Genomic DNA, 14466 nt, shown 5'->3' on the forward strand with positions numbered 1-14466 from the left:
AAATAACTAAACTTTAATTTCTTTAACTTTTTTTTTTACTTTTCACCCATAATTAGCTTATCACTAAATCCCCACTAAATTCCACCCACCCCAACTAACTAAATCACAAATTGATAAAATAAAATATTAAAATGTAACCCCTTAGGGTTACTAAAAAAAATCTTATTTAACCCCTCAGGGTAAAAAAAAAACCTAGATCACAGTAAAGTACTGTGATCTGTATTTTGATCACTGCTGACAGTCATCAATCAGCAGGGATAGGGTTAACTTTTTTTAAAGCACAGGGTAAAGGGGATTTGGAATCTCTCCACACAATTTATTCTCTTCAGGGACACAAAGTAACACCGATCCGTCTCTCTCACCCTTCACAAACCCAACTGAGGTGGAGGGAGGCAGATATGATATCCCAGCTGTCACAGCAACCACGTGGGCTGGGACATCGCAATTTGATGTTGCTGGTCTGACGTAGGCACCCATCAACATAATTAACCCTGCGATCGCCAGCACCGCTGCGATCTGGGGTTAATTTTAGCGCAAGACGGACCGGGTTCATCATCCATCATTAAGTGCTTCCCCAGCATGACAGACTGTCCTTGAGGGGTTAAGAAGCCACAATGCAGACAGTAAAAAGCTTTTTCTGTGTCTAGGGATACCAACAGTCCTCCTGATTCATTTGTCGTAAGTGGTATGTAAGTTTTTTTTACTTTCCTAGTATTTTCTGGCCCTTGCCTACCTTTCACAAAACACACTTGATTATTGTAGAAATGATATGTTTTGGACATTAATTTTGCAAATGACTTTAAAAGGGAAATTGGTCTAACGTTATGACATTACATAGCTGGTTTCCTCAGTTTGGACAGGGTTACTGTGTGTGTCTGTGTTATTTTTAGTACTAGGTCTTGAGATAATGTGACATGGTTTAATAAGTTGACTAAATATGGGGTAGGCTTTGGCCAAAATGCTTGTAGTACAAGTTGGAGAAGTCATCTGGGCCAGGAGACTTGCTTAACCCCTTAAGGACTGAGCCAAATGTACAAGTTGTGAACGAAACAAAATGTAAACAAAACCTGGCATTTGCGCTATATGTCTGTGCAACCGTAATTCACCTCTTTTATATTAAATGCATCCCCCCTTATTATATATCATTTTATTCAGGGGAAACAGGGCTTTCGTTTAATATCAAATATTTAGCTATGAAACATAATTTAATATGAGAAAAATAGGAGAAAATAAGATTTATTTTTCATTTTTTTAGTTCTACATGACATTTTAACTGTCAATGTCATAATACTGTTTGCTTTTACTGCAATAAAATACACATATTTGTATTCAGCAAAGTCTCACGTGTAAAACAGTACGCCCTATGTACAGGTCTTATGGTGTTTTGGGAAGTTACAGGGTCAAATATAGCGTGTTACATTTGAAATTCGCCAGATTGGTTAGGTTGCCTTTGAGACTGTATAGTAGCCCAGGAAATAAATTTACACCCATAATGGCATACCATTTGCAATAGTAGACGACCCAAGGTATTGCAAATGGGGTATGTCCAGTCTTTTTTTAGTAGCCATTTGGTCACAAACACTGGCCAAAGTTAGCGTTAGTATTTGTTTGTGTGTGAAAAACGCAAAAAACGCCAATTTTGGCCAGTGTTTGTGACTAAGTGGCTACTAAAAAAGACTGGACATACCCTATTTGCAATACCTTGGGTTGTCTACTATTGAAAATAGTATACCATCATAGGGGTAATTTTCATTCTTGGGCTACCATAGGGTCATAAAGGCAACGTAAGCAATCTGGCGAATTTTAATGGGAAAAAAATGAAACACAAGCCTTATATTTGACGTTGTAATTTTTGAAAACACCATAAAACCTGTACATGAGGGGTACTGTTGTACTCAGGAGACTTCGCTGAACACAAATATTTGTGTTTCAAAACAGTAAAAAGTATTGCAGCAATAATATCGTCCGTGTAAGTGCTATTTGTGCGTGAAAAATGCAAAAAACTTCACTTTTACTGGCCATATCATCGTTGTAATACATTTTACTGTTTTGAAACACTAATATTTGTGTTCAGCGAAGTCTTCCGAGTAAAACAGTACCCCCCATGTACAGGTGTTATGGTGTCTTGGAAAGTTATAGGGTTAAATATAGTGCTAGCAAATTAAATTCCCTATACTTTCGGCATGGGTTGTCAGGCAGGTCCCGCTAATTGTAATTAATTAGGATACCTAATTATGTAAAATTATTATATAAATATATATGTAAAATTAATATATGTATATATATATATATATATATATATATATATATATATACATATGTGTATATATACGTATATATATATATATTTTTTTTTTTTTAAATATTTTTATTTATATATAGGTATATATATAGTGATACATACGTATATATTTATGCATATAGATATATATATTATTTCGTTCTACGTGTATTTTATATATATATATATTAATATCACAATACAGTTAGAACAAAATAAAACACATCTATATATTTTTTAATATTTTATATTTAATTTTTATTTTTATTTTTTTTTTTACGTATTTACATATTTTTTTTATATTATATATAAATATATATATAACAATAATTATATATATATATATTTAATCAGTATCAGTCTACGTGTAATTTGATATTAATATATATATATAATTATATATATATTAATATTAAAATACACCTAGACAGTGTATGTGTGTGTGTATATGTGTATATATATACTTAGATCATATATAATATATATATATGATCTAAGTATATATATATTTTTTACACTTATTTAACTTATTTTTATTTTATTTCCAGCCAGCAGGGGGACTAACTGTCATTACAGGCAGTCCCCCTGCTGGTATTGCTGTAGCCAGCTATCCCGGCCATGTGATTGTGAGGTCCTTGCAAGGACCTCACTCTCACATGGCCCGGTGGGGCTGAAGAGGACGGAGGTGCCGCGGGGGGCTCCCTGGGAGTCCCCCCAACCGCGATCGCCGGCGTGGGATCGCCGGCAACCGGGTAAGTAACAAAAAACTGGAGGGCGTACTATTACGTCCTGCGGCGTTTAGAGACGCTTAAAAAAGGACGTAATAGTACGCCCTCCTGTTTTAAGGGGTTAAAGGAAATGTTTTAATTACGTTATCTACCTCCTCTGTTGTGACTGGTGCGGCTAAAATATCTTTGGCCTCTGGACATATGTTTGTATTGTCACAGAGTACATGTATCTCTGTATACCGTCTCTAGTGGGTTGTTGAGTGATGTTGTCTTGTTTTAAATTGTATAATTGAGCATACAATTTTGCAAACTCATAGCTGATAGCTTTTGGGGTAACGACATTTGACCCAGTATGGGTAACTATAAATGGAATTTTCTGTTGTGCTTGTATCTCTTTTAGTCAACTTGCTAGCAGTTTTCCTGCATAATTTCCTTGTGCATATCGAGCAGCTTTAAGTATTTTAAAATTATCGCCTTCTTTCATTAAATTATGGTCAGTAACCTAATGTGCGACGTCTTGTAAGTGGCTTTGTGCTGTCATGCCTAAACCATATTAAATACATGCCCTACCATATAATGTCTGCAACTAATATGATTTTTTCTATGTTTTTTGTTTTTCTATTTTTCTATAGAGCTAAATATGGAAATTTTACAAAAAACACAAGAGAAGTACCTACAGTGTCTGATGGTCCCCTTAACATCTTTAGTGTAGTTCGGCATTATTCTTATATTCAGCTGGTTGAATGGGACTGGTAAATGTGCCTGTGCCATGCTCACTTGACTCTTGACTAATAGGCTGGCAGGTTCAGGGAGCTCCTTACAGGAGATTTCTATAATAGTCTCCAGGAGGGATCATTCTGGCCCCTTCTTTTGGTGACAGCACTGGTGTTGTTTTCCATTTTTGTAGATAAGAAGTGTAAGTGCATATCCCCATCTCAAAGGGATATGTTGTTTTCTTAGGTTTTGCTCAATATCTTTGAAGCCATTACGTCTTAACAGTGTGAACACCTTGGAAGTTTGATGGTTGTTCCTTTTTCAATCTGCTGTCTTTCATGATTTCATCTTTGATATGGAAGTAGTGCATTAACAGCAGTATGTCCCTTGGTACATTCGTCCCCTGCACCACCATCTCTAGTATCCCCCTTAATTTAACATTCTGTCATCTAGCTTGGTCTTCCAAATAAGCTACTTTCATATCATATTTGTACAGAAGTGTTTCACATTCTGCAAGTGATCCCCCTAGTTACAATTAGCTTTGGCAAATTCCTCTAGCTTTACCTCCACATGGGATGTGCGGGCCCTAGGTCCTGTATGTCTTTTCTTACTGACTTCTGAAAACTGTTTAAAAGTCTGTCGGACAATGTGTCCTATAGGTTTTGTACAGTGGATATACCTTTTGTGATGGGGGTCTTCAATTGATGTCTTCATCGCTGCCATCTTTGGCCTACTCAGGAGTTGTCAGTCCCTTGCCACTAGCATCGCAGGCATTAAAAAAGCTAGCTTGGTCCACTTTTTTGTTGTTCTTTGACTGTCTTAGGATGTCAATGAAATGGTAATATTGTTGGTGGTTCTGGTAAATAACTCTGTAAATGGCTTATTTGCAGTAGAACTTCACCAACTAGCTGACATTTGCCTCAAGGTCGAAACCACACCCCTTGGTTAAACTTTTAAAATTGTCAATTCATAACTTAATATTTTGATATATTGCTATATATTTTTGATAGTTTAAAATTAACACTCTCCCCAAGATTCATAAAAATCCACTATTTCCTCCAGGCAGACCCATTGTGAGCGGGACAGGCTCTATATTACAACAACCAGCGGAAATTTTGGATAAATTTCTTATTAAATATGTATCCTTACAAAAGTCCTATATTAAGGACACTACGTCATTTCTCAAATTGTTAGATAACATCCAAGTGCCAGAAGGGGATTTCTGGTTGGTGACAATGGATGTCCAATCCCTATATACCTCAATTGACCATCAGAGAGGGTTAGATGCCGTAAACTGGACACTAGATAGAGACCTGAACCTATCACAGCAAAGAGATACTAGGAAGTATATAATTGACCTTCTGAGATTTATACTTACTGAAAATTATTTCCTATTTGGGGATAATTATTATAAACAAATCAAGGGCACAGCTATGGGCTCTAATGTCGCTCCAACATACGCCAATATCTATATGAATCATATGGAAGAGACAAGTGTTTGGTGCGGAGACGTTACATTGATGATGTGTTCGTGTGTTGGAGCGGCACTAGGGCCCAGCTACAGGATTTCTTTGACTCATTAAATGAACAAGACCCTGATATCAAGTTTACCATGGAGTGTGACAAGGTGAAAGTCCCATTCTTAGATGTCCAAGTGTGCAGACTAGATGACCGATTATATAGTGATCTTTACAGTAAACCTACTGATCGGAACAATTTACTCATGTATGATAGTTACCATCCTACACACTTAAAGAAGGGTTTACCATATAGTCAGTTACTCAGAGTTAGAAGGATAATCTCACAGGAAGAGAAAGTGATGACAGGATTGGACTTCATATCTCAGAAATTTATGGAAAGGGGTTACCCGGCACAGATCATACAAACACAGAGGGAAAAGGTTCAACATCTGAAACGTCAAGATATTCTATATGGTTCAGCTAAAGAGAATAGGATGGACAGAATAGCATTCATATCTCCATATACCCCGATTAACAGGGATATACGCAGAATCATTATGAAACATTGGCAACTTTTTGCTGGGGACACACAATTGCCCTTGGAATTTCAGAATCCACCACTCTTTTCATATCAAAGGGCACCTAATCTTAGAGATTTATTAGTTAAATCAGATATTGGCAGTTCAAAAAGGCAGACTACATTTTTTTCTGAGCCGAAAAAAGGCAAGTTTCCGTGTCTAGGCTGCTCACATTGTAGTAGTGTGATCAAGGGGGGACATTTTGTTCATCCCCGATCTGGTAAAAAGTTTCCAGTCAATGGTTTCTACACTTGTAATTCCGATTTTGTAGTGTACATCCTAAAGTGCCCTTGTGGATATGTATATGTGGGGGAGACCATCAGACCCGTCAAAGAGCGGATAGGGGAGCACAAGAGGAGTATCAGGGTAGCTCTACAACGAGTTATCAGTGAGGCCCCGGTGGCCAGACATTTTAAGACACAGGTCCACGGAGTTAACCAATTAAGATTTCAAGTCATTGACAGAGTACCTCCCCTGAGGAGAGGGGGTGATAGACAGAAACTTCTTTTGCAGAAGGAAACTACACTGTCACCCTCAGGGCTTAATGAGGACTATGACTTGAAAAAGGCTTGATAAAGACCCTTAGGGGTTGAAACGTCGCTTTGTAGCTGCTGGTTCCAATAAACTGCCTTTTTCTTGGAATTCATTTGGAGTGCCTGGATTTATTTTCTATTTTTACTATTACATTTGGTCCACTTTGGTACTGGGACATATCCAGTTAAGCACCCTGGATTCCTTGGCAAGGGGTGGAGTGCACTTCCATCAATTTTCTACATTTATGACTTGAAACACTTCTTGTGAACTAAATATTCCTGTTTAGATTGATGAATACGGGCTGATTTGTACCTTGTGCTCTCTACAGTGCTCCCATTAGACCAACATTGGTCCGATCCTCTTTCCCGGCAACACTTTGACCTGTATAGGTCCACTACCTGGCTGAAGTCTCCCAGGGTTCCTCACATTAAGTATCCCGAGACACTTGGTGACACTGCACGACTGGTGAGTCTTTATTTGAAGGATGACCTTTTGTGCTCGGATTTTTAGATTTTTTTGATAGATTGGGTTATAATTTTTCTTATTGTATATAACAGTATAGTTCTCGCTTTTTTATTTTTTATTTTTTATTTTCATGTAAGCCTTGAAACTCTGCTACAGGTGAGCAACCAATGACTACCACGTACTTTGTAGGTTTTGTCGTTAACTCTAAGTTGAGCTTAGATAACACAGAGATATAACCACAGTGGATATCTGCGTATTCCCATGGCCAGCCCCTCTTGCGACATATTCGACTTTTTGATAATATGCTTTGTACCATTGGTGGTCAAAGTTGATTTATGATTTATTTTTAAACCATGAATTGGATGTTGTCAGTTTGGGAATTTGAGATAATAATAATGTTCCCATATAAGGCTATCTAACTTACTTTCTAATTATGAGCAGTTCCCTTCTTTTTATTTTATTTTAATTTTTTTATTCTATATTCATTCTCAACTTTACTCCTATTTATATAATCTGTACACTTTCTATTGCTTTTTTTCTTTAGTAAAGTCTCCAAATTATTATATCATGTATAACAATTTTGTCGAGATTAGTACTGTTGCTAGGATAACAGTGTTGATAAAGTTTATTCTAATGATGTCATTACGCATGACGTTCCGCCATAGGATGACGTCATGACGCCAACACGGAAGTGGAAGGTGTTTGCCGCCAGGACTGGTACTAATAGACAGCGGTCTCTAGCTTGTATGCAGGGGCCATTGAAGGGACATTTCATCCCGAGCGCGCAGCCCGAAGATAACCCACGCCCAATGATTATCTACACTCCACTGCTAGGATACGTATTGGAAACATATGTCCAGCACACTCTTTGGCTCCTATGAACGAGTTTTGTTATTTTCTATACATTTGAGAACTACTGGATTGCTTACAGCGACTACCTGATCTTATGATTGAAACTTTCATTTTGGTGAGATCCAACCACACTTATACTATATATATATATATATATATATAGTGAACTTTCAAAGGACTTATAATTTTTTTGTCTGTTCTTTTTTTCCTTTTTTATTATTTTCCTTTTTAATTTTTTTAATTTTTTAATTTTTGTACATATTTTATATTCATTTTTTCATTTTTTTCTTTTTTTCACATTTTGTATATACACCTTTTTTTCCAATGAAGATTACTAAGGAATGGATCCATCTGAATATTTGTTAATGTAGATCATTGTACATAGCCTAGGATGTGTGGATATATATATGAATATTTGTATCATAGATGAATTATCCAGGAGCTTATGATTTATTCTCTATCTGTGTATCATATATGCAGTATCCAATGGATAAGTGACTTATTAATTTTGATGAAATATTACATTATGAAGGAGATCATCAGAATGCAATAGTGTACATATTTTATAGATGAATGAATTTAGATAATTAGTGTATAATAAATTAATTTCCCTTTTTTTGCATATCAAATAGAGACTCTCTTATTATTTTTTTCATGCATACGATGATGCATATAAGTGCGGTATTTAATTGTTGTTTTGTTTAAAATTATAAAAAAGTATCCAAAAATATTAAAACTTTTAAAAAAAATTATACAAAAATATGAAATTGAGCTGATTGAATTTTTTTTAATCAGAATCATCATGATCAATACCTGATTGAAATGACTGAAATTGATTATTAAATGCCTTGAAACTAGTCGTAGACCAGTTATAGATTACATACGAGCATTTAATGTTTTTTTAGAAAAGGTTGTGGATATAATAAACTTATCGTAATTATCCAGCCTGCCTTTGTAAGTGACATGTATTGGCCTCTTCTTTACTTCAGAAAAGTAGTTGTTTAATTTTCTGACAGGTAGGAATTGATACAATCGTAACAAAAAGAAGAACTCCACCTGTGTAGAGGGGTCCTAAAGGATGTCCTACTGGTGGAGGTACACCTAGTTGGACACTCCAGAGGTGTCCTGGGGCTTAACCCCTGTTAGAGATAAAGTAAATGTACTCAGAAAGTTGGGAAATCCAAACTCGCTGAGTAGAAACTGGAATATAGGTCAAATTAATAATGTTAATAGATATATATACCCCAATAAACTGTATATAGATAGGGATTGGCTAGGAATGTGGATAAAGACACTATAGTGAAGTGCAATCCAGCCTTAATGGCTTAACTCCAAAGTGTCCCAGTGACGAGTGCTAACTCAACTGTATATGGTCAAGTCTATTCACTCTGAGCTTGTGAGATAGGTCACTTAGGGGACTGGTTACTGCAAAAACGCCTGATTGGGGTGTGCTGTGTGAATAATGATGGCGTAATAAGGGCTTGTCGCCTATAGATGCACATCATATACCACAATAGTCAGCCATACCCAAACTCCGGCTAAAATGGAACAAGTGGCTGCTTAGTTGCTTAGTTGCTAAATTAATGTAGAAAATATATCTATGGAAAGTGGGTAGTGCACCTTTAAATGATGGTGCACTGGCTATTCCACTAAACAGTTAGAACTTCTAGATAATATGCAACTGGCAGTTATTATTGTGTCCCAAACTGAACCATGTCAGAATAAGTCAGTCAAAACAGTAAGATAGTGACCAGATAGGAGGTACAAAGAAAGAGAAGAAAAGAAAAAATTAAAGTGACTCTATGTGCAGAACCATACTTAGAATGTTGGTTACCTGCACATGGGGCTAACGCTAATGTTAGAGCGAATAGACTTGACCATATACAGTTTATTAAAGTCTCCAGTCGGTCGCCAATTAGGAGCATAGTGAGTTAGCACTCGTCACTGGGACACTTTGGAGGTAAGCCATTAAGGTTGGATTGCACTTCACTATAGTGTCTTTATCCACATTCCTAGCCAATCCCTATCTATATACAGTTTATTGGGGTATATATATCTATTAACATTATTAATTTGACCTATATTCCAGTTTCTACTCAGCGAGTTTGGATTTCCCAACTTTCTGAGTACATTTACTTTAGGAATTGATACAATAAATGGCTCTTAAACACACAACTAATATTTTGTGTAATTCGGACATTCGGATGCTTTCAAGTGGCCGAAGTTTGAATTGACTAATTGACGAAGTGCCAATTTTTTTTTACTTACCCGAATTTCCGAACCGAACCAAACCAAATTCTTTGCCCATGCACATCCCTAGTGTTCAGACATAAATATGATTGAATATTAATTTATGGTACCCTCTATGTGTATTCTGTGGTAAACTTTAGATTACTTTCACCAAAAGGAGTGGATGCATGTATATATGTATATATAATGAAAGTTCATAACCCCTTTTTTTCCATTTGGTCATGTTTGTGCTTCCACAATTTTCGTGTACAAAAGCTTTTATATAGCAATACAGTCCACTTACAAAAGCTAGAATCAAAGAGAATTCATATCTTACCACTTAAAGATTTTTTTTCGGCCTTTCATATTTTCTGTTTTGTTATCTGAATCTATTTTGTTCACACATAGGCAGTGAGATCATACTGTAACAGAACCTTTTGTTTTCTCAAATGTCATTGAAATCTAAGGGGATATCCAAATTTGCTCAAGCCTACACAATTGTTTCCAGAGATACTTCAACTCGAGAGCTTGCATCTGTCACACATGCTTTCATTCGGTACATTTACAGATTATGTAACTATAGTGGAAGCGTGACAGCTACAGTTAGTACTCTACATAATCTAATCGTATTATCAACCATTTTATATATGATATGATATTTTCAAAGGATAATGTACTTTATTATATATTCATAAACTGTAGAGTCCATGAATATTAACCAAATGTTGGAGTTATTAGAAAGGTTTAAAAAATTGTGCCCATCCATTCAAACTAATTCCATAGCTCTGGGATTTATTAGCTAATATAGCAATTGTGGAAAATCTAAAATGTTATATCAAAAGATCCAATAGCTGGACATTTTTTTTTACCTTTTTATTTGGGGGGATAGGGGCGCTAACGATTTGCAATTCTCTTGGCAATTTTCCACAGTTCTCCACAATTTCTTCTAGCATACTTGGGGAGCATTAACATGAGCCTAAACATGGCATTATATGGGATTTTGCCTTTTAAAACAAGAGCACAAAACACTTGTTTATGTGTTGTAAACAAAGTATCAGAGGTGATAATACATGCATACAAGTTGAAAGCTTTGTCAGGCTCTGCTAGGATTTTAGACACCTGGGTGTTTTTCATGTTGTATTCTCTGTAGATGCTATATTCCTCATTGTACTCTTTAAACAATGCACATCAACGGCATCCAGAATTATTTGTCAGAGCATTGCCAGAAAAAACAAGGAAATATGTAAAACAAAAACGAAACCTCAAACAAAGAGAGTACCTATAACGAGATTATGGGAGTGCTTGCCCCTATGAATTGTAGATATGTAAACTACTCCCTTGCATTTTTATATTCCATATAAATCAGATTGTATGTTAGCATCTTAAACATTTAAAAAAAAAAAACGAAAAATAATAGCGTAACAGACAAACAAATGGGTACCCACCATCTGGGGAGGAGGGCATGACACAACATAGTAGCCCGGAACCCAAAGGCCCTCTAATAAGTAAGTCGGTAACAATGATAGGACCCATACCATACTACATCCCCCTGCACACAGGCTATGGAACATCGATACAGGAACGAACAACCATCTAGACGTCATACCCCTGCTCACCGCCCGTTGCGCTCAAGCATGAAGGTACGGACTCCTGGGAAAGATCCTTTCCTCTATGCATACCCCTCTCTTGCTTCACTTCTCTCTTTCTACTACACCCCCCCCCCCTTTTTATACTCCCCTATACCCTGAAAACATAAGCAACATGTATGATAACTGGAAGCGATACAAATATGTCTATGTATACATGATCGGACATAGGACACGGATCGTGCACCACATACACATGTATGGTAATAACTGAAACCTGTTCACTGTCGCATAGCTATAATGCGGTATCTACGTAAAACGTATTGCACACCAGGTGGGCCTTCTGCCGCAACACTTTCGTATTAATGTCCAGCTATGGACTCCATACATTGTATTGTTAAGGCAAACTCCATATGTCATAACCGATTGCATTATTCTCGCAGAGGCCTGCGAGCCTCACTATATGTTTCCTATCTTTCTTCTCACCAATAAAACAAGAGTTACAAAAAAAAAATAATAGCGTAAGAAAACATCTAGAGGAGCCTCTTCTCATTACAGATAACTCTTTAAACCTTTTTGGAGGCTAGATGTAATAATTTCTGATAGTCTGTCTGCTCAACTGACTGTTTGTCGATCTGGCTATCTGTCTGTTTATCTATCCATCCATCCATGTCTTCTTTGTCATCTACATTTTTTTAAAAAACATCCTTAAAATAATATAATGGGGTATCCGAAGGGAAACTTTCCCACTGTTAATAACACATATAATTTTATGGTTGCAGCTTCCAATTACATTACAACGTATTCCTTTTACTTGTGAACATTAAAGTGTTAATGTGAATTCAGCAAACCATTGCATAACTGAAAACTGCTTACTGAATAAACACCATATTCAATTAAAGAATATTGCACTACTGATTACTCAATCAAGAATACAATCATGAATGCACTTTCATGCCCTCTTCAATCTAGATTAGCACATTCTCTCTTTATATCCGCTATAGTGATACATTGTTCTGGTAAAGAGCTCCTGATTTTTAGTTTGCTAATTGTAGGTAATGCAAGTATAACACAAGAGAGTAAATATCTGCCAAACTTTCCTAAACTGACCAGACTGCCATTGATCACAAACACTGCACAGACAGATTTTCTAGTTTTCTATTTCACAATAAATAGAGAAAAAAAAAGGGGGAAATATATTATGTTAAATGGTAGCTGAAACAATTGAAAGAGAAAATGTACCGAAGATGATAAAATGTAGACACTCTACAAAGGTGCATTAAGCACAGAGCAGAGTCTATGGGGCATATTCTAAATTGTAAACTATTATGGGGCAAGCCCTCATTACTATTTGTTACTTTTACACTTCGCTTATGGGGATAAGTGACTAATGCTTTTTTGTTCCATGTAAACTACACCTGCAGGAGACAAATAGGGTTGGAATTCAAAACACTTAAATCAAAAGCACTGTGGTTTAATGTTTAGTATTGCACACTGATCAACACAGTGAGGTATAGTCACAAATCTATGACTTTTAAAATGATTTTTAAAGGACAACAGGGCAGGATTAATAAGGAGGCAACCCCCAGGGGTTAGACCGGGGTCCGGGTCCATGAATTTGCCCATCTCTATGGGATAATTGAAGGGGAAGGTCCAAACTAGTAAACCTGCCTAGGGTCTCTTGGCATCTTTCTCTGAAGGAAAACCAGTAGAGAAATGTTGCATGATATCAGATCTAGGCAGCTGATTGAATCTTCCTCAATCACACTATATATGAAGAGCTGTATAAGTAAAATAAAACTGCACAGCTTTAAAAAGTTTAATTAAGCAACTCGAAATTACTTTTCAAAACCATTTGGATGTTGATTATCTGTTTTGTATTGCTCATTCACAGACAATTTGAAAAAAGGACCTGCCAATCAGTATTAAGGAAAGATTGGCAAAAAGTATTTAGATGGTAAATATATAAAATTAAACATAGAAATGTGGTAGTTTTCTTCTTTTAAATATAGTCTCCTCCTTTACTGTGTTGATTTAAAAAAAAAATCTTGTTTCTCCTCGTTAGCTAACAAATGATTTGGCTTTCTTCTTGACTGTTCAGATTGATGGTATCCTGACTTATACATGTCATGGCTTCTGGGTAAGATACCATGTCTTTTGAGGTGTCTAGTTTTTTCCATTAAATCTGTCCACCCCAAGTTCTGCTGTTAAGTCTCTTTTTACTCTGCCTATTTCTGCAGTTAGGGATCTAAACCCATTGGATGCATTCTAATAGTCCCTCTGCAATTAAATAATGACACTAAATATTATTATGCCAGTGGAATGCTTGCCACTCTTAGAATTAACTATGCCGATCACAATCAAACTATTATATGGCTGTGGTTTCTCTGATCCCCTTTTATGTATATTACCAAAACATTAATAATATTTAAAGTCAATATTCATGCAATAAGTTCATTAAAGTAGATATTATTAGTAGTGTGAGGCATTCTATCGTTAGCATGTATTGCTGTGTTATAGAATTTAAAAAATGTTGATTCAGCAAAATTTTGTTCATAAATCCCAAATATGCCTGAAACCTTATTTTTTTTTCCCCTAATAAAGTGGCACACAAAGGAATGCATTAAAGGTTTGTGGATAAGAATGTAAATGTTAGTACAGTAGAGAATTGTAACAGTTTGCTGGCAATATACTTAGTACCATGACTAAAGTAAAAATGCAGCGTACAAAGCAGAAACTCACAAGAGAGAATACAAACGATCAAAATTTATGAGTCAAGCTGCTCTTTAAAGATGAACTACCCAGGGTTCTACAAAATATAATTAAACCAGCATTCATCGCCTCTGAATGCTAATTGTGGTGCTCTATTGTCAGAGAGATTCCAAACTATTGTGTTACGTTATAATACGTGTCAGTGTATGTGACTAGGCAGAGCTAAGGGTGAAGTCAGGAATGAAAAATAATTTCACAAATGAAATATATAAACATAGCAAAGGAAGATAAGCCTTTCTCAAATAATCTCTTTTTTACAGCACCTAA

Source organism: Pelobates fuscus, chromosome 9 (genome assembly GCF_036172605.1).
Source record: "Pelobates fuscus isolate aPelFus1 chromosome 9, aPelFus1.pri, whole genome shotgun sequence".
NCBI lineage: Eukaryota > Metazoa > Chordata > Amphibia > Anura > Pelobatidae > Pelobates > Pelobates fuscus.